Source organism: Balaenoptera borealis, assembly GCF_965194805.1.
Source record: "Balaenoptera borealis genome assembly, chromosome: 5".
Taxonomy (NCBI): Eukaryota; Metazoa; Chordata; class Mammalia; order Artiodactyla; family Balaenopteridae; genus Balaenoptera; species Balaenoptera borealis.
In genome coordinates, this window is record NC_138862.1 from 9,925,344 (window position 1) to 9,937,892 (window position 12,549).

A 12,549-nucleotide genomic window follows, 5' to 3' on the forward strand; every position below is an offset into this window, starting at 1 on the left:
CGATTTCTACACGTTATTGCTGTCTCCTCTGTCTGTGTTAGTCATTCCATCTCTGACCACTTTTTGGCACAGTGTCTCTTTTCTAGGCTTTTTATTATTTTTATTGCTCTTCAGTTTCTCTATCAGTCATTTTTAATGTCATGCATCCATACTGTACCGTCATCTCACTAGGGTCTTAAATTCTGAGTGTTAGGAGAGAGTTAGTTCCCTGCTTTTTTTTTTTAACATCTTTATTGGAGTAAAATTGCTTTACAATGGTGTGTTAGTTTCTGCTTTATAACAAAGTGAATCAGCTATACATATACGTATATCCCCATATCTCCTCCCTCTTGCGTCTCCCTCCCACCCTCCCTATCCCACCCCTCTAGGTGGTCACAAAGCACCAAGCTGATCTCCCTGTGCTATGTGGCTGCTTCCCACTAGTTCCCTGATTTTTAATGTTACTTTTCTGCTAATATATTTGGATGCCACTTTTTTACTGTGTTAAAATACACATAATTTAAAATTTACCATTTTAACCACTGTAAAGTGTACAATTCAGTGGCATTAGGTACATTCATGATGTTTTGCAACCATCATTACTGTCTAGTTCCAGAACTTTTCATCACCCCGAATGGAAACCTCGAACCCATTAAGCAGTTACTCCCATTGCCTCTTCTCCAGAACCCCTGGAAAACCCTAATCTGTTCTCTGTCTTTATGGATTTGTCTGTTCTGGACATTTCATATCAATGGACTCATACAATATGGTCTTTTTCTATTTTTTTTTAATTGAAGTATAGTTGATTTACAATGTTGTGCTAAATTCTGCCATACAGCAAGGTGACTCAGTTATACACATATATACATTCTTTTTCACATTCTTTTCCATTACGGTTTATCCCAGGATATTGAATATAGTTCCCTGTGCTACACAGTAAGAACTTGTTGTTTATCCATTCTATATATAACATCGATAGTTTGCATCTACCAACCCCAAACTCCCACTCCATCCCTCCCCCCACACCCCTCCCCCTTGGCAACTACAAGTCTGTTCTCTATGTCTGTGAGTCTGTTTCTGTTTCATAGGTAAGTTCATTTGTGTCATATTTTAGATTCCACATATAAATGGTATCATATGCTATTTGTCTTTCTCTTTCTGACTTACTTCACTTAGTATGATCATCTCTAGTTTACAATATGGTTTTTGCATCTGGTTTTTTTGACTTAGCATAGTGTTTCCAATGTTCATCCATGTTGCATGTTGCAGCAGACATTAGTACTTCCTTTTTTTAAAATGATATTCTTAAATTAACTTTTTTTTCTTTAATGAGTATAATTATTTTGCTTCAGTGTTCAGAGGATGGAAGACTCCTACATGAGGACATTTTCTCATCATTCACATAACCAAGTACAGAACTGGGCAGTATTTGATTTTACTTGATATTTAAGCTATCGTCATCGGTTCGTGCATGGCACTCTCCCATTTTACTTATTCATTTATTAATGATACATTACAGGCATCAAGCCTCTGCACAATCCAAGAACTGCCAATAATGTTCATTGACATCTGTCCTCCCCACTCCTCCTGAGAAGTCAACACTAACTTGCATTGGGATTTTATAATGCTGCTCTTTCCTTGTTTCATTACTACAGTTTCATTACTACGATGTTTGACGCGGCCTCCATACCCGCGGGTTCCGCATCTGCAGATTCAACAAACCGCGGATGGAAAATATTCTTAAATTAACTTTTTTAGTTGAAGCACATTCTATTGCTGACTCAGGACTCATGAGCCCTGTGTGCTCTACAAATCTCTATCTTTCTAGTCTATTTCTTTCCAAAGCATAGCTTGGAATTTATCCTTGGGATCTTTCATTTTGTTAATGAGGTGATGGTGATGATAATGATGATGATGGTGATGATAACACACACCTTCTTTTGAGCATCTACCATGTAACCATAACAGTGCTGGGAACATTACACACAGTGTCAAACTAATCCACAGAGAAGTCATGTTCATGAGAATTTCATACTCATTTGTCCTCATCTGCGATTGAGAAGCAGAGTTGGATTTGTGCCCAGGACCTTCTGTTTCACAGCCCACCTCCTCCCAGACTCTTGACTTTTCTTGCTTTTTTCAAGCTGCTCCAGGTCATAGTATAAAATAAGAGGAACCTAGTTTTCCATCTGGTCTGAAGCCCTTGGGAAGTGGGCTGAGTCAGGTTCTCCACTGGATCACAATGACTTTGGAACTATCAATAACTTTGATAACTTGATGCTTTGTGAGGACACTGTACATAGTCCAGCTGTCTGGTTTCTTCCTTGCACCACATCCTCCCCTGAGCATTCTTGCCTCTACACATTCTGTGCATTCTTTCTCCTCCCCTTACAGTCCAATCTGTCTTCCTTGCAAAGACAAGCTGAATCCAGTTCCCTCTCTAAAGCTGTCTCCTTCTACTTTAACCAATTCTCATCTCCTTTCTCGTGAATCTGATAATGTCCTTATCATACACGATCAGATGACTAATATGGTTTTGTGTGCCCATCTTGCCTCCCTAGGGAGATGAAAAGCTACTTCAGATCTTAGCCTTCGCTAACAAGTCTTCAGTAGATCCCTCACCCCCCAATCCAGCTTTTAGTTCAACTTTAGACATAGAATTATACTTTGACATACTTATTGGAAATAACTGGTCAAGTAGTAGAATTCAAACCCATACTCTCTCCTCTGCACCAAAGTTGACCAAAGACAGGAATTTACATACACAAAGATACAAACATAATGTGGGTTTGGAGAGGAACTATACTAGAATGGATCTTAGAGAAAGTAGTTTTTGGGACTCAGGAGAGGATTGTTTGACGGTTAGTGTTGAGGCTGATCTCCGATGTTTGACATGGCCACTTAGCAGGCAGTTGGGGGCAGGTACATGCTATTGTGGCTTTATTGGGAACCTCCGTTTTCTAGCTAAAAAAATTGGACATATATATTGTGTTCCTCCAAACACAGTTTGGGGGATGTTGGTTTAAAGTTGCGTAACCTGATTGCTTTTTTTTTTTTATAAAATTTTTTTTTATTGAAGTACAATTGATTTACAATTCTGTGCCAATCTCTGTTGTACAACAAAGTAACTCAGTTATACACTCCAACCTGATTGCTTTTGAAGCATGAATTTAGTACTGGAGCTATACTCCTCTGAAGTAGAAGCCTTTCCTGTTTTGGTTAATTTGATATTTATGGAGGAAGCTCATTAACTCTTTGAGGACTTAAGGAGATATTCTATTTGGGTTGGGCATGGACAGATGCCACCAAAACCTCAGTGGCTTAACACAGTAAGAGTTTATTATTATTCCACATGGTTTTGTGGAAGGGCAGTGGGGCTCTGCTCCAAACAGGCATTCCACACCCTCAGTAGTGGTCTTAAGAAGTCCCCTCCCCACCGACTCCAGCCATGCACACACGTTCTTTGACACTCCTCTGGTGGAGAGATGGTATATGTGTCCCCTCTCCTTGAACCTGGGCCAGCTTATTGATACTTCAGCTAATAGCGTATACCTGGTGTAATATGTGTGGCTTCCAAGCTGGCTTCAAAAGACCATGTAGTTTCTGCCTTCTTTGCTGGAACCCTGGGCCACCATGTATGAAATCTGACTGCCTTGATGTTGCCGTTTGTGAGCAAGTCCCCACCACTTAGAGAGTCTACAGTGGGCACTCAAGGTGGCAGTCTTAGCCTTTGAATCATCTTCCCCAGCACCAGATATGTGAATGAACAAGACTTCAGATGATTCTAGACATTAGCCATTGACTTCCCAGCCTCGGATATAATGGAGCATTGACAAGTCATCCTCTTTTTACCCTGTTCAAATTCTTGACCCACAGCATCCATGAGTATAAGTCAATGCTTTTTTTAAGCTGCTCAGCTCTTCTGCAGCATGGTAACTAGAATACCACCTATGACACAATCACAAGGGGCTCAGGGCTTACCTTGATAGCGTAAGAGATGACAGGAGAGCTGAGCAACAGCAGTGGCATGTTTTAGCCTGGAAGTGACATGCCTCATATTTCATTAGCCATGACTAATGACATGGCCAAACTTAATTCCAAGGGTACGGAGAAGTGTAATGAAGACATCACTAGAAATAGACAAGAACTAGAAATTGGTGAACATCAGTAACATCCACCTCCATAAGCTGATAACCTCATGCCTCCTGCTATGGACTGATTGTGTGCCCCCTACATTCATATGTTGAAGCCCTGACCTCCAACGTGATGGTATTCAGAGGTGGGGCCTTTGGGAGGTCATTAGGTTTAGATGAGGTCATGAGGATGGGGCCTTTATGGTAGGATTAGTGACCTTATTAAAAGAGACTCTAAAGAGCTTGCTTTCTCCCTTTCTCCCTCTCTCTCTCTCCCTGCCCTGTGAGGACACAGCAGGAAGGCAGCTGTCTACAATCCAGGAAGAGAGCTCCCACCAGAAACTGACCATGCTGGCTCCTTGATCTTGGACTTCTAGACTCGAGAGCTGTGAGAAAATAAAGTTTTATTGTTCAAGCCACTCACTCTAGGTATTTTGTTATGGCACTGAAGCTGACTAAGACACTCCCACACTGCAGATATATTCAAAGACTTATTTCCTAAGTACCCAAGCTGCACAGTGAGTTTGCTGGAATTTTACACAGCAAAACAATAGACCTCTATATGGTTTATGCTTCCTACTCATTACACTATTTTATCTGAGGGATGTGCACTCCGTGCCATGGCATGTGTATTTACAGGTAGGACTCAAATACACACTTCACATTTCTCTGACTTCCTATGTACATTGATGTGCTTGATGAGTTTAGAGAGTCCTAACATTTTGGCAAGTGACATAATTTCAATAGATTGATAAATTATGATTTGCATGCAGCAACTGCCAGCACACAAGAACACCATGACATTCTTCTGTGAGAAGCAGGGTCATGCTCAGCTCCTTCTGGAGGCAGGAACATCTCTACCTACATTCCATTCCCATCCAGTTTCATCTGTCACATCCCTCTAGGCAAAAGAAAAAAAATGCTTTGTGTGATCAGATAAACCAAGTGAATTTGGGACTCTCGCAATAGTCACCATCAGTGCTGATTGGCCTTGTAAGTCATAGTTAATGTATGATTTTCAAAGGGGAAAAAATCACATTAAAAATGTCCCAGCAAGTGGTGAATTGTACCAAACTATAATTTTGGATACTTGTGATTCACCAGTGATTTCCTGTGTTTCAAACAATGTTATAAATTTCTCAGAGGCTAATGGATGATTAGGAATGGATTTGCTGTGCTTTGTTTTATTGTAGATAACAGGCCACAGAAATATGATTTTAGTGGGTGCTAATGGACTGAGTCCCTTCAAAGGATTAATAAGATGGTTGCATTTTGGATTGTCTTTGGACAACTGAGATGCTGAGTGCCATTTTTAAAGGAGGAACTCTTCGCTTACAACAGCATTTTATTTTGACGACCAGGTGAATCCTGGGGAGGTCTGTCTGGAGCATCACACAGCGCACACAAGCCGACGTTCTCTCCCCGCTCTGCCTACCAGAGCACTGTTACCAAAATCAACGATTAATGGTTGAAAGAGTCTGAAAAATGGCTATCCCTTTGACCTTTCTAAGGTTTGTCATTTAGTTGACATACCCATTACCTCAAAAATCAAATGTGTTTGTCTAAACATTATTCTGATGTTTACTTTGGGCACTAAAGGGCAGACAGCTGACCACGGACCCGCTGACAGTGATCAATTCAGCCTCGAATCTTGTCACTTTCCCTGTTTATTCTGCTATCAATCTCCCCTTTGCCTGCCACATGGCCACTTTCTGCTGCTCAGGCGCTTTTAAAACTAACAATAATCCAATTTAGAATTGATCAATGAAAATGTGTAGTCAGTAAGCAAAATGACAAAGTCTGCATGTAACCGCTGACCACAGTCAGGAGTTTATTTTATATGGATGGGGCTGAAGGCAAATTTTAATTAATTAATTAAATGGTAACAGCATTTGAGCTTCTTCCCTGTTTTTTTTTTTTTTTTTTTTCGAGTCAGATCCTCTAAGTTTTACTGTCTTAGAAATGGGGGAAGTGGGCCCGTTGACTCCCTGCTAGAGCCAGTATGTTCTGGAACAGTGCTGCCCCGTGGGCCTTTCTGTGATGGTGGGAATGGTCTAGACCTGTGTTGTCTGAGGTGGCAGCCACCAGACACCTCTGGCTGAACTTGAACTATGGCTTTTGCAACAGAGTAACTGCATTTTAAGTTTTATTTAATTTTAATAAATTTAAAGTTAACGTTAAATGGCTTTATGTGGCTAGTGGCTACAATTCTGGATGGGGCAATTCCAGAATGTTGACATTTTTGATGAGGAGATGAGGTCTGCTGATGTGGTTTGGATGTCATACTGTCTAGACACTGTGTATCAGGAGGTCACAGTTTCCGGCCTGATCCAACACGGCTACAAACCAGGCAAGAGAAGTTCAGGGAGATATTCAAGTCTTCCTTGTGTCCTAAAGGCAATGTCACGTTTGACCAGGGCTCCTTGCCTGGTCCATGGCAGCAGGGCTCCCGAGAGGGCCTGGACGCTGCTCTGCATGGCTGGCTACTCCCCAGCAGAGGGAGAGCTCCAGCGAGAGAAGGGGCAGGGCTGGTGCAGGAAGGTTCCTGAAAGTCCCCCAAGGCAAGCCCCGTTCTTGGCTGCATCCCAGGTCTGGTGTCCAAGACAGAAGGGTGCATTTCGTTCCCAGTGCCAAGTGGCTCCTGGGTTCTGGATGTGACCAGGCATCTTGCTGGGCCACTGGTTTCTGGCTCCCAGATTGTCTGGGCTCTTGGGCCTGCATCCCTTCTTTTCCTCAACCTCAAACTCCATTTTTGCCAAATCCAACAGTGGGGCGTCATTTGATGAATTTATTAAAGCAATTTGAAAAATCATTTCTTAAAATTATCTGCAAATGTTACGTTCAATGAGCAAACAGTTTAAAAACTAATTGCTAATGAGATTAGAAGCACATGTAATATTTGAGGGTCTTTTTAAAGACATGAAATCAACTTAGCTTTTATCTCTAGACAGATATATATCAAAACCTAGATTAGACTTGAGGATATGGGGAGGGGGTGGGGTGAGATGTGACAGGGTGAGAGAGTGTCATGGACATATATACACTACCAAATGTAAAATAGATAGCTAGTGGGAAACAGCCGCTTAGCACAGGGAGATCAGCTCGGTGCTTTGTGACCACCTAGAGGGGTGGGATGGGGAGGGTGGGAGGGAGGGAGATGCAAGAGGGAAGAGATATGGCAACATATTGTATATGTATAACTGATTAACTTTGTTATAAAGCAGAAGCTAACACACCATTGTAAGGCAATTATACTTCAATAAAGATGTTTAAAAATAAATAAATAAATAAATAAAAATTAAAAAAAAAAAAAAAAACCTAGATTAGAATTTTAAAAAAACTGCATAACTTATTTGAATTTCAGAGCTTATGGGAGAAGTTATGAGCAAGTAGAAACACTTTATGAGGGTTATGGTGTAATCAATGGAGATTTAAAATGCTGTACCAGATAACTATTGTCTTAGAAGGAAAGTGGTCTGGGTATTCTCTTGAAGGAGATTCTAAATTTGTAATTCTTGTGTTATTTACATACAGACAACAAAAAAAATTAAAAACAAAAACCGGTTTTTATTTTTAAAAAATGGAAAAAATTTATTTCCTGAAAATTTTCAGTAGGAAAAAAATTTAATTGGGGGCATTTAAAATTAGTTTTTAATGAAGCTTTATGTGACAAACTGTAAGAGTTTGACAATGACGACAAAAGGATATCTTATAATTAAAACAAACAAATATCTATCCATCTATCTATTATCTATCTATTTCATCCATGGTTTCACTATCTAAAGACAGACACTGTTAATATTTTTTCGTATTTATATCTAATCTTTATTCTATTTGTTTTCATTCTAAATGGAAAGATCATGTATATACTATTTCTAGCCTACTCTTTTTTTCGTTTAACATTGCAATGCTTATATTTTCAATATATTGCATATTCTTTAGAAATATAATTTTTAAAAGTTACATTATAATTAATGAAATGAATATACACAATTTATGTAAAAACTGTGTTTGTATCTAGTGTTTAGATTACTTCTGATTTTTTTCTTTTCCTTTTATAGATAGTGCTTCTGAATATTCAGAATTACTTTCTTAGGCTCCATTCTCAAAAGTGGACTTACTGAGTTAGAGAGTATAAACATTGCAAGGCTCTTTGCCAAATTGCTTTCCAAAAGGATTATACCAAAATATCAGCAATATTTGAGAGTACCTTTTTCACAGTCCCCTTATCAGCAGTGGAAATTATTATTTTTAAAAAAATCTTTGCTAATTTGATAGGGGTCAAAGGTTACTTCATTGTTATTTTAATGCCCCATTCCTTGATTACTAGTGAAGGAAAACATTTTCCACACATTTGTTGATTAGTTATATTTCCTTTTTGGAAATTGCCTATTCACATCCTCTGTCAATTTATCCATTGGAGCTTCAGTATTTTAAAATTCAATTTGATTAACCTTTTTATATATATAATGATATTAGTACTTTGTCTAGATAGTATTTCCTGTGACTGTTTTTCCCCAAATATGATGTTTGCCTTTTAATTTTTTCTATTTATTTATTTTGATTGAAGAGAAGCTTAAAATTTAAACTTAGTAACATATAATAATGTTTTCATCTTACTTTTAGTAAATTGTACCTCCTCCAATGATGGTAAATTTAAAAAGTTTTTTCTTCTTGATTTCTTATATATTGATATATTATATTTAATTTTAAAGTTCCCTTGGAATTTATATTTTTTGGTGAATGATTTTAGGTGAGAATCTAAATAGATTTTTTTCATCAAATAATCAATTGTTCCAGGGGGATTTATTTATGAAATGACTTACCCCTTTCTCATTTATTTAAAATATTTATTTTACCATACATATTATATATATATGCAGTAAGATAGCCAGTTCCTTGACTATTGTGTTCCGTAGATTTCAGTTTAACCTTGTTCCAGAATTTCAATATTTTATATAATATCGATTTATACCCTTGGTCACAATTGATACCATTGGTATCAATTTATACCATTGGCTGAAGGGTCCAGAATACTCCCAATCATTCTTTTTCAAAAAATTGTTTTGGTTTATTTTACTGTGTGTGTGTATGTGTATGTGCACACCACAGGAAGAATGAGTATCGATTATTGACTTTTTTAAAGGCATATTTTGAGTTTTACTTTTTCCAAAGTCTTCCCATCTCTCAAGACCAGGTCAAATCCTACAGCCCACAGGGCCTTTCCTGACTCTTCTTAGTGGGAAGGACTTATTTCCTCTCTTACTTCTGTATGTCTTCACCTGTCCTTCTCTTAGAGCATCTTTATGTGCTGCCTTTTATTATAATTATTTGTGGACAGATCTTACTTTCATCTAGTTATGTGTCTGTACAGGCTGAATAATGGCCCCTAAAGATGTCCACGTCCTAATCTCCAGAACCTGTGAATGTCATCTTTCATGGCAAGAAGGACTTTGTAGATGTGATTAAGTTAAGGACCTGGAGATGCAGAGATTATCCTGAATTATCCAGGTGGCCCCAAATGTAAACCTAAGGGGGAGGCAGAAGGGGACTTGACTACCATGGAGGAGGATGTGATGAGACCACAGAGGCAGAGATTGGAGTGATGCTGTCAGGAGCCACCAGAAGCTAGAAGAGACAAGGGACAGCTTATCCCCTGGAGACTCCAGAAGGAACTGGCCCTGCTGACACCTTGATTTTAGTCCCTTAAGACTCATTCTGGATGTCTGACCTCCAGAACTGTTAGAGAATAAATCTGTGGACTGTTTTTGCTATCAGTTTTTGAGGCTCTAAGTTTGTGGCAATTTGTCAAGAACCCAGTTGGAAATGAATACTGCTATTCCCCACATCCTAAAAGCAATAATAGACTCACCCAGGGCACCGTTCAAGTATGAATTGTCCCCTGTGGGGGGATCAGAGTTGGAGGTGTCCAAGCCTTACCTGAGGAACGATGCTTAGAGAGTAGATTCTGGTTGTGTTCTGCTTTTTCGAATTTGATCCAGCTCCGGGGCCAGGAGTGGCACTGACTGCACACGTGATCCTTCTTCTTCTGTGGCCATAGCTTCACATGCCAGTCTTGTTTCAAGTGAGATGCTGTTTAGCTCAGCATCTATCAGTCTCTGTGAGCTGAGTTCAAAGTCACCGCGACCATGAATTCTACTTTAAAGAAGTTATTTCCAGGGTTACTGCTGAAAGCCACAAATTAAAAAGAAATGAGTTCAAGAGAGACGTTTGAATGACTAAATTGATACGTTTTCACAAACATTCCTACTTTCAGCTTTCTTATTGTATAAAGTGAATATGAACATATATTATTGGAATTTGGCAATGCTTTTGCTTTATACAGTACATATTTATTTAAACATATGCTCTTTATTTTTTTATTGGAGTATACTTGCTTTACACTGTTGTGTCAGTTTTTGCTGTACAGCAAAGTGAATCAGCCACATGGTTACATATATCCCCTCTTTTTTGGATTTCCTTCCTATTTGGGTCACCACAGAGCACCGAGTAGAGTTCCTTGTGCTATACAGTAGGTTCTCATTAGTTATCTATTTTATATATAGTAGTGTATATATGTCAATCCCAAGCTCCCAATTCATCCCACCCAAACATATGCTTTTTTAAAAAAAACTTGATTTAATTTTTCAGTGTCTTTGTGAGTAAGAGAAATATTATACACATTCTCCAGAAAAGAAAAGAGGACTAGCAAGGTGGGCCATTTATCCAACATTTTACCCTTTTATTTACTTATTAAGATTTTGAGGGTCTGCAAATGCTCGACATTGTGTTAAGATTTTAGTGATTTGAAGTTGAATGAAACACAGTACTGACCTTGAAGGGTGTTGCCATCTAGGAAACAAACAATTACAGTACATTTGGAGAGGGACTCCGTTAGCTGGAGGGATCACGGAAGGATGTGTTGGGTTTCAATCCTGGTTGCACATTAGAATAACTGCTAGGAGTTTAAAAAATACTCAACTGCAGACCCCACCCCAGATGATGTGAATCACAACCTCTGTGTCAGAAACTGGAATCTGTTGGGGAGACAGATAAGGAGGAGAAGGCTGTAACGCAGAGGAAACTTCATGTATACATAGAGCTTTAAATGGTTGGGATTAACATATACACACTACTATATATAAAATAGATAATCAACAAGGGCCTACTGTATAGCACAGGGAACTATACTCAATATTCTGTAATAACATATATGGGAAAAGAATCTGAAAAATAATAGATATATGTATATATATAACTGAATCACTTTGCTGTACACCTGAAGCTAACACAACCCTGCAAATGAACTATACTCCAATATAAAATAGAAATTAAAAAAAGAAAGTTAATATCCCAGCCCGCCCCAAGAAAAACAAAACACAAAACAGAAACAGACTCACAGACATAGAAAACAAACTTATGTTTACCAGAGGGGAAAGGTTGGGGGGAGTGATAAATTAAGAGCTTGGGATTAGCAGATACACACTACTATATACAAAATAATCAACAAGGACCTACTGTATAACACAGGGAACTCTACTCAATATACTTTAAGAACCTATATAGGAAAAGAATCTGAAAAAGAATCGATATATGTATATGTATAGCTGAATCACCTTGCTGTACACCTGAAACTAACACAACATTGTAATCAACTATACTCCAATATAAAATAAAAGTTTTTAAAGTTTAAAAAAATAAAAACTACTCAACTGCAGACCTCACCCCAGATGATGTGAATCACAATCTCTGTGTTGGAAGCTGGGATCAGCTGGGGAGACAGAGGAGGAGGAGAAGGCTGTAACCCAGAGGAAACTTCATGTATACATAGGGCTTCAGGGGGCAGCAAGCAGGGTGCTGACCTAACATAGGGTGCATCGTCCCCGGGGTCCCCACTCTGGTGGGCTGCAGGGTTATTGGAGGGAACCCTGGAGAAGGGAGATGGGATTTGTGGAAGGTGTTCCATTTGCTGAGTGCCCCTGTGTGCCGTGCGCTGTGCTGGGCTTTTCACAAATTCTCTCTTTTAGTTGTTGTAAGACTTTTTAGTTATGCGTCATTATTCCAATTTTACACATAAGGAGTCCAAGGCTTGGGTGATTGGGAAGCTTCCTCAGGATCACAAACGTGGTAAGTGACAAAACAGGGAGCTGACTCCTGATGCAGAGTTGTTTCCATTTACTGTGCTGCTTTGCATAATTGAGACATGGCTAGAGGTAAATACGGTAAATAGTGGAAGAAATGCCCAGCTCCAGCTCTGGGGGCTTTACTAGGAACTTTGATCTTCGAGTTGAGTCTGTTTACCGGGTGGGGATGGGAGAGAGGTGGGGAGTGGCATCCAGGAAACAGACAACCAGTGCACAGGCTCAAATGAATGAAGCAGAAACGGCCTTTGTAGCGGTATCCAAGCAATCTGTTAAGCCTCAAGCATGGAGTGATG

The 12,549-nt window shown here is 39.2% G+C and overlaps 1 protein-coding gene across 45 annotated transcripts in view; it reads left to right on the forward strand.

Annotated features, from left to right (window-relative positions):
- SETD4 (SET domain containing 4) overlaps positions 1-12,549 on the forward strand; it is a 472,148-nt gene that overhangs the window by 405,420 nt on the left and 54,179 nt on the right. For 39 of the 45 annotated variants that reach the window (XR_014245464.1, XR_014245465.1, XR_014245488.1 and 36 more), the window contains one exon: positions 4,408-5,623. The exons of 2 other annotated variants lie outside the window; for them this stretch is intronic. The gene's annotated coding sequence lies outside the window, so the exon portion shown is untranslated. Of the gene's footprint in view, positions 1-4,400; positions 5,624-12,549 lie in introns of all 45 variants that reach the window. 4 more of the 45 variants (XR_014245504.1, XR_014245496.1, XR_014245503.1 and 1 more) reach the window with 4 other exon arrangements.